Source organism: Telopea speciosissima, chromosome 2 (genome assembly GCF_018873765.1).
Source record: "Telopea speciosissima isolate NSW1024214 ecotype Mountain lineage chromosome 2, Tspe_v1, whole genome shotgun sequence".
Classification (NCBI taxonomy): domain Eukaryota; kingdom Viridiplantae; phylum Streptophyta; class Magnoliopsida; order Proteales; family Proteaceae; genus Telopea; species Telopea speciosissima.
The window spans coordinates 76,359,815-76,369,674 of record NC_057917.1 but is presented as its reverse complement, the minus strand read 5'-3'; positions in this window follow the sequence as shown (position 1 = coordinate 76,369,674).

Genomic DNA, 9,860 nt, shown 5'->3' with positions numbered 1-9,860 from the left:
TATTGGCTAGTATGGAATCTTCACTTAAGTTAATTGTTCTAAGTTAGATTATTTTATTTTTAAGTTAGTAGGGGTAGTTAAGTCATTACACTGTTTTAAGTAATTAATTAGACTTAAACCTCTCCCTTCCACGTTTTTGTGAAGGAGAGGTATTTAATTTGTAGTAGGAATTGGCCTATGGCCTTATTATAAATATAAGAGATCGTGGGAGGCTCCCCCACAATTGAAATTTGAAAAAAAACCCTGTTTTCTACTGCTGGCCGATTGCTGCTGCTGCTCCTTGCTCTTCAAGAGTGTTTACATCCTTGTGGGTACATCAAGGTGGAAGGGTGGGTGGAATCCTGCGACTCCTTACGCCGTGACGGCTGGGAGGGTCTCTCATTCAAAGGTGGCTTCATCCTTCTTCAATCAAGCTGCTACCAGTGGAATCTAGTAGTAAGTTTGCTCTTTAATTTCTGTTTTTCCATTCATTCTCCCTCCCTATCGATTTCCCTTAAACCCTAGATCATCTAGGTTATTTTAAATACTCATCCACCATCTGAATTCAATCAGATTCAGACCATAGCCCCATCACACCCCTGTCTATACTCGATCTCAGTTGCTGCCCTTCCCATCACCCGAAACCCTAACTCCCCATTAATCACTATAAACCTAAGAAACCCTAATCTCAGTCCAAATCTATTCAGCCATCAGAAAACCTTCCTGCTGCAGCCGAACCTTCCTCCTAGTCCCTCTACCACTCGACCTTAACCCCTGCGCCTGAATCCTACTGTAAACCCTAGTTTTGGCTATTTTCCTAATTTTAAAATCCGAAACCCTAACCCTAAATCTGCAGAATTTTGAAACCTAACCAAATCCAGATATTTTTATACCATAATGACCCTCTAAACCTGCAGATTAAAACCCTATAAACCTCATTCCCAAATTCCCATCCTAAACCCTAATTTTGCCCTAAAATAGCCCCTAATCAGCCCTAAACAGCAGGCTTAGCCAGAGCTTGATTCTACCTGGCTCCTAGTAGGATTATTTCCTATTCTTGGACTACATTACCCCACCATCAAACCCTAGGTCTCATCAAACCCTAACCCTAATTTCACAATCCTCACTAATTTTGACCTAGCCGAATTACCCAGTTCATTGCAGATCCTGGTTATTGGCTTCTAGTTGGTCTCCTACCAATCTAGAACTACGCTACACACATGCCAAAGAGGTACCCCTGCATTGGGATGGATGCCATTGTATGAATGGGTCCCTGCATGTGTGATGCAACATAAGCATATAGGGCTAGCAATTCCCTAGGAATAATTGTGATTTCTCCTGTGATATAAAGGAGTATCAACTGGATACATTTCTCCTCACAAGAGGGCTGTCAGTCCTACTCCTTTCAAACTTTTAACTCATTTCAGTAGTCCTTCACTCCCTTACAACTCTTCTTTCTCATTTATTTATTTATTTATTTTACTGGTCTTTTGATTCCTTAAATCACCACAACAATGCGTCTTTTTTTCCCCCTTTTGTCTCATTTATTCCCTCTCATAACCTATTTTCCTAGATTTTCCCTTCAAGCCCTATTTCAAAAAACCAAATTTTCTTACATCACACATGTCCAATTTCGTATTTTGCCTTCTAAATCTTTAGTAGTGGGCAGTGATAGAGTTGAAAACCCTGAGAACCCATTACCACTTCTATTGAGAATGTAGGGTTCCACACCAACATCATGGGATTTCCATTCGATTCACATTAATTCTCTCAAAATTCTAGCCCTACTTCAATGTCAGGACTTCAATTTAAGCAATATATATTAATTTCTTTGACAGTGACGCAATGTGAAAAAAGTCCCAAATCAAGCAACTAGCATAAGCTGTAACTGCTTTCCTATTTCTCCACTGTGACTAACTTGAAGAATAAAGTGGCAAAAAGCATTGATCCAAAAAAAAAAAAAAACAGAAAAACATATTTCTTAAACCACAGATATCGGAACCAGCCCCCCAACCTCCCTCCCAATGAAATGAAAAGAAGGAAACTAGAAGATCAAACACTGGGAAATAATCGAATTAAGTACCATCATTCAAAACCAGATAGATCGAACAAAAACAAAAAACAAAAATAGAGAAATTGGAAATTGAAGCAAGAACACTCACTATGAATGAGGAATGAAGTTGCAGGTGTGGAACCCTACAACTCATAACGAATTTTCTACGGTCGGCTGCATCAACGTTGGAGACTGCACAGTCAGGAGACGGGAGATTGCCTTCTTCCCTGCATGACTCTAACGTCTGGAGTGTCACGAAGAATTTCTGGAACGAGGGACGGGGAAGAAGCCGCCTCTAACCGCTAATTTTTTTTTTTTTAAACCGCTTATATTGATTCAATGGGAGCGGCATTTCTGCTTTTCATGAGGACAAAGAAGTCATTTCATAGAGGATTGAGTCTGGGAGCACAAACTATACTCCCGGACAGAGTCCGAGTCCTTTCATGGGGGGCAAGGCGGTCTTTCTCTCTCACTTTCCCATCTCTCTAACGTTTTGTTTCTACCGAACTTGATGGACTTCCTTCCATACTCTTGCAATCCATTCCCTGTGTGTTTGGGGGATTATCACGGATTTGTTCCGTAAAGGGCAAACCAATTGAGCCAAATCAATTACTAATAGGTTTTAGTTTTAAAAATTGAAACCGATGATTAATCAGTTCAGTTTTGATTTGCGTTCATTACATCTTGAACAGAACCAAAACCAAACCGATAAATCAAAACCGAACCAAATTGTGATCGCTATTTGAATCCATTGGACATGGTTGTAATCAATCGAAATCAGTGGAAATAGACCAGACTCAGTTGGAATCAATCGTATTTCACTTCCTCTGTTGCATATTTGAACAAATGAGCCCACGCAGTAAGGATTAGAACCTACTCAAAGTACATTAAACAAAATCGGTATAGGTTGTTTTTTTTTTTTTTTTTTGGTAATTCATACATACCACCCCCTAAGGTTTGATGGAAGTATAGTTTTACCCTCTAGTTTTGGATAATTCTACGTATCCCTTGAGGTTTACAAACGTTAATACTTACACCCAATCCATCAGTTTATGACTAACAATGTTAAAAATACGATGTGAACTAACAAATTTGCCCTTGCTGAAAAAAAAAAACCTACAACTCATAGATTGGGGAAGATGAGTTGCAGGCTATTTCATGAGCAACTCGATTAAAGTTTCCAAACATTTAAACTACAAGACGATAATTTATTATACAAATATTGATTTACAAGGTTTACTGGACAAAACACTGAAATACGGACAAAATTTCTGATTTGGAACCCTAAATCACCAAAGTTTCTTGCATCCATTTAGAACATGTGACATTCCCTTATGCTGTCCCCAAAACATGTAGTTGAAAGCATCTCTAACTGTTCAGCATACAGTCCTATACAAAGAAAAACCTGATCCATAAGGAAACCAGAAAGTGACAATCGCCTGAGGCCCTTGCATGACTGAACTATCGCTACAAATCCTTCATCTAACGGCTGCAGAGTCTTAGGATCAGGTAGGTTTGGCACAACGATGGACAATTCGAAGCGGGTTAAATTGGGGCAGTTCTTCGCGAAAGAAATTAGGGCTGCATTTGTCATCTGGCTGCATTCATATAGCAAAGAATGAAGCTTCAGGCAACCCTTAGATATGGCAATGAGGCCCGTCCCCACCTTCGGGATTCAATGAAAACACCCTCAATTACTGCAGTTCTTTACAAGTAGAAGCTGTAACTTTTAGCTCTTTGTTCCCAATATAATCCAATATCTGCAAAGGGGGCCCTCACAAAACCCAAACCAAAACCCATTTCTACAAAGATTCCGATGAATGAAATCTATAGCTCGGAATTGGTGATTATGAGTCTCTTTTTTGGGATTTCAGAAACGGAAGGAGAAGAGGGTTGGGTGGCTAATGGATTCAGTTGCCAGCGATTTGACTGGAACGAAAGGCAGAGGTGGGTTGGCAGCCATGATTGAAGGTTGAGAGGGTATGAAATCGTTGCTGGGATTGAAGCATTAGAACTGAAGAGGAAGCAGATGGGAAATGGGAATATGAAAACAATGGGCTTTTAAATTAGTTAAATATTCAATTTTTTATTTACCAAAACATAAAATTGATAATATTTGGGTTTGATTGTTGCAGGTTCTTATTATTTTTGTGATGCACCTTTGGGCCGGCAAAAAGATTAGCAAGAGTTTTTGTAAAGAGAGATATATTTTTAGAAATAGCCTGCAACTCATCTTTCCCAATTGATTTGGGGAAGATGAGTTGAATGTTTTATTTTTTTGTCTTTCTTGCAAAGGTAATTTCGTCAGGTCACACCTTATTTTTTATTTTGTTAGTCACGAACTGACGGAATGGGTTCATTTGTTAACGTTCGTAAACACAGAATTATCTAAAATTGGGGGGTAAAACTATACTTCTATCAAACCTCAGGGATGGTATGTGTAAATTACCTTCTTTTTTTTTTTTTGTTAAAGGAAGATTCATTGAAGGATAGTATGTGTACGGTCTAAAGCTTTAGATTCACAAAAGATCATGAAACCACAGAGTGGAATTTGATCAATCTGTCATACACATAATGTACAGGGCCTTTCTAACCAAGACATCTGCCAGATTGTTAAATTGACCAAATATGTGTGCACTGGGTATGCATTGTTTTTATTTTTAATAGAAATAAAAAGAAATTAATTAGAGATAGAAGAAATATCTACACTGTTATAATGAAAAGCAAAAGAAGGCCTTTTCTCGAAGGCCAGGTTAGCGATATTAGTGACTAAATCTGAGAGAGCAGATAACTAAAGATAAGATCCATCTAAAAGCGATTTGGTGCAGCAATAAAACTCTTGGCACTTATCTACAGCCTTTTGACCAAATGTGCATTCCATGGAACTTAGTCCGGTTTTAGCCGAGCTAACTAACAACTTTACTAGTATTAGTTTTAAATGGTACAGTAAAGACATCTTTTATAGCACTCTTAGGAATCTGGCTTCAACAACCATTAAGGATAACTGTAATTCCTATAAACACTTCTCTGATGTACAATTGTTTTCCTTAGTTTAATCTAATTTTTCATTTCATAAAAAAAAAAACTGAAAGATCAAGCAAAGTCCTTCGCCAAACAAAAGAAAGTCCCTATACCAAGATTAATTATCTTCAAAAAGAGATGGACAAGAGGCCACGACTATGCTGTTTGAGTTGTAGGGGGAAGAAAGCTTGGAATCGCCTTGATAGTGCTCCAAACTTCTTTCATCAATCCCAATTGAGTAGCATGTTCGAGATCTCTCACTATGGTAATAACTTCTGGTTCCAAAAAATGGTGAGTAGTTAAGTATCTTGCAGCGACGAAAATGAATTTTCCATCTAACAAAATGCCATATGTCCAAATGAAATTCTTTGGTTTAATGGCTTAGTTTATGATCGAAAAGAAAAAAACACAACTTTGAAAGTCACAAACTTATTATAAGATGAAGTAATTGGACAACAATAACAAGTTTTTCAACAGGGAAAAACTCCTTTGGGGTCGTGTAAATGGTCCCTTTGTTTGACACATGGTAGAATGGATATGATCAAATTTTGTGAACAAGTAGATCCCTAGGTTTCTATATTTATATGCATGTTTTAGTTTAATTTGAGTCTGCCAAGTGATAAAATAGCTTCAAGAAATCTAGAAAATGGGAGAGTGCACATTACACAGTACTAGTAAGGTAAAGTAAAGGCAAATTTAGCATTAATTCACCCAAAAAAGAAATTTAACATTTTCTTTTGGAATTTGTAAATAGTCCTACACTTCTTATCACCGGCCATAGGAAGTACACAATGTGACACCACAAGGGTCTACAAAAAGGGGCCAGAAGTAGAGGCAAGGGCAGGAGTAAGAGCCTAAGAGGTATGGCACTAGGGGGTTCAAATTTGAACCCACTTAGCCCAAGCCCGCCTGAAGCCCACCTTGAAAAGCAGGGCCTGGGCCAAGCTCCTCAACCGCAAGCTAGGCTAGGGTTGACATTTTCAAGTACGAGGTTGGGCTGGGCCAGGCCTGCAATCACACACACACACACTCTCTCTCTCTCTGGAGTTAAATCCCTCATTCCCACTCTCGCTCTCGCTCCTACTCCCCCTGGGCTGGCGATCACTCTCAAGTACTCTCTCTCTCCTGCTCCTGCTAAACCTCCCCTTCCCTCAGGACTATACATTTGAAGTTTGGAATAAACCAAGGCCCTAGTTTGGAGCCATTGACAATTATGGAGGCAGGGTTAAGGCCCATCAAGGGCCTATACTACTTTATGGTGAATTTGGGCTTGTTTTCAGGGAGATATTGTTGTCTATCTACTTCCTAGGACTTAATTAAAGTCCACCACTGCCGCCATTGAACTCAGCTTCATCATAGACCTCTTGAATTGAATCCCCGTCAAACCCCACTGATTTAGATTGAGAAATGGATCCTAACCGCTTAAATCTCTTTCTACATTTCACACCATCAACCACTAACAAAGATGCAACTAATGTCATTCTCACAACTCTTGAGTGTGTGATCGATCTGTCACTACTAATTATAAGACCATTAACTATCAAAATTATGGGTTGATGTTCTCCGTGTCACAGCGCAGTCTGCGCCCAAACACATGGGCCTGCCATTTAGGGGGCAGGGTGATCATTTCATAGACCCCCATGTATCTGGACGCCTTGGCACTGAGAACATTTGGCCCAAAATTATATACCACAAACATCAAATAATTAGAATGAGCAAAAGGGTATGACAGAGGTGATAATCTTCTTGGCTAGCTTGTCTAGATGACATAGAGATAGTGACTACTCCAAAACTAACCAACATAAACGTTTCACTGAAAATCACTCCACCATCTTACTTAAAAACACTTTATGTAAAACTCCAGTCAAACATCCCATCACTCTATAATAGAAAATGTGTTCGATCAAATGACTTGGAGAAGCTGGTTTGAGTCTCTAGATTATGTTTGATCATTGGTTAATGGTTAGTGGTTTCTATCTTTTAGGTTTAAGGGGATGTCCATCCATTTTATACGGCTTTAATTGTTGCTTTGAAAAATTGATAAACACTTAAAAGGGGTTGCCTGAGTTGCGTTTAAGATGCTAAACTTGAAAGTGTATCCGACGCATCTAAGTTAGTTGAATGGCGCCGTCCCTAAAGAATAAATTGGAAAATGGTTGGGAGAAGATAACTTCAGATGACCTTTTCGTGATTGATGTGTCTGAAATGCTTGTTAAATAGCATGAATGAATCATCATTATTGTAAAGTAGAATGTAGAACTCAAGCAGATATTCTTTTGATGTAGACAACGCCGATAAAAAAATCAAAACATATATGGTATAATCTGTTAAAAAACAAAAAATGAAACTTAAACATTTCCAACGATCACAGTAAGATAAAATTTGTTTCATTATTAATGGAGAATAGGGTTACAGTTGTTCGTTCTTACAAGTCTTTCAGATCAAGTACAAAGAAAGAACCCTCGTTATAATTTCACATCAAAATCTTATACAAGTAATTTATTAAAGAGCAAATTACATGCACCCCTCTCGTGTTTGAACCAATTATAGAACTCCCCTCGTTGTTTCAACAATTACATCCGTACCCATGAAAGCTAACAGTGTTAGTAGAATGTTAGTTTATGAAATATAAAAGATATTTTTATTCTTATTATATCTTGAACTAAAATGATAAAATAAAAATATCCATATAGCCCTAAACAAGTTTTCTCATGGGTTGTCACCTCCAAACCTCCCCGCATTGACCAATTCATCAAGGTGGAAAATTATCTCCTCCAGTTTTCTGTCCGACCCAATTCTCCAGTGCCTCTAATAAAGGGGGGGGGGGGGGGATGGACCCCACCCTAGCAGAATGTTCAGGTAGGGATAGGGTGGTCGTTGCGTCTCCCTTGTTTGGAACACTAGGGAACTAGATCGGACAAGGAACTGGAGGAGATAAAGATCCGCATCAAGACCCTAATAATGAAGATAGGGTGCAAGATGGATACTGAGACCTCAAGTCCTACAACCTCTTAATTGTTATTGAGAATCAACCTACTAATGCAAACCACAGAATACAAGATATCTAACCCAACAAGTTCAATATTCAGAACACATGACTGAGTTGGAATGGTTTTCATTCTTCTCCAATAGAAGAAACGAAAATTGCAGCACCAAAAAAAAAAAAAGATATCAAATAATTTGATGATTCTCACTCCGAAGTGAAGCCCTTTTCCATGCTTAATTTATACAGAATAAATCATCCAAACAGTAATCGACCATTCAAATTCACATTTCCACCTAAGAGATTTTCTAGCTATTACCTACACAAAACATCAGCATGAGCCTATTAAACTCTCTTTAAAGTTGTGGTCCTAAGTACCACTCCACATCAAGGAGGTCACATCAACTCAACTCATTCATTCTTCTTTCTTGGGTGGAGAATTGAAGAAGAAGAAAAGCTCTCTTTAGTTTTGGAGAGTTTTTTTTTATAAAAGCTCTCCTTTTACAAGTAAATCTATGGTAAGGTGTGAAAGCAAGCAATAAGTAATTGTCAAAAGTAGTTCTCAATCTGTCACCCAACCTTGAAAAGCCATATCATATCCTTTGGGTTTCTCAAAGTGTGATATAGGAAGGCAAATGGGCAGTGCAACTAAATAACCGTTGGTTTAAGAAAGAATAGAGAAATCAATTACGCAATTATAAGCTTCTTATAAGAGTAAAGGTGCTGGAAAAGCATTGAAGTTGAGTGGTTTTGAATGTCTCTATAGATATCTCCCACTGGTTTCTAATTTCTATAAATGTCTGTGGAGTGGTTGTCAACCTCAACCAGTAAAAAGAAAGCAAACCATAACGATGGAAGAATTTTAAGTTGAAAGAGATGGGAAGGAGGAGAGATGATAAGGGAAGCTTCTAACCAGGTGCTTAGAATCGGTTTGTGTTTTTGGGGTACAAGAAGTTTGTTCCAAACACGAAAAAAAAATAAATTTCTCATTGTCTTTCAAAGGATCTAGACAATTAGGCACATATGCCATTTAAGAAAAAAAAAATTAAAAAACTTCTCTAATTAATTAAATGTGGTATGGGTCCAAGGGATTAGAATCCTAATTTATTTATCCATTATTTTATTCATCTATATATCTACATAATCCTCCACTAATCTACTTATGTCACTAAAGTGGGTTTTGCCATGTTTGAATAATGGATGACATTATATATATATTTTTTTAAATACCATATCTAAGAACAAATGGTGGGACAGCTTATTGAGACGTGCCACTATTTTGACATCCAAAGAATAATTACTATCCACTAATTTTCTCTAATTGGTAAGGGAAACATTAATTTTCTTTTCCTTTTTTATTGTTATATTCAATAAAATTATGTTTAGTGTGTAAAAAAGATTTAAACTTGTGTATCAAATGCATTTCTATGGAACTTTGAAGAGTAGGTGGAAAAGAATAGAAGGCCAATAGTTCATCATTTAAAAAAAATAAATAAATAAATATTACTTTATTGAAAAAAATTCTACATGATAATGGATACAATTGTCATAATCATTTTTTACAAGACAACATAGATCATCAGGGAAATATGATGGACACATAATGGGTTCAATAGTTCATCTTGAGTCAAAGGAATAGAAGAGAATACATATTTGCTTGCTTGGGTATAATAAGCGACCTATGGCATAATGGTTAAGTTGCATTATTACAACCATCAAGTTGCAGGTTCGAAACATGGAAATAGCCTCTCTGCAAAGCTAGCTAGTGTAATGTTGTGTACATTTTTACCCCTCTTAGACCTTGCAATAGTAACCCCTTCCCCT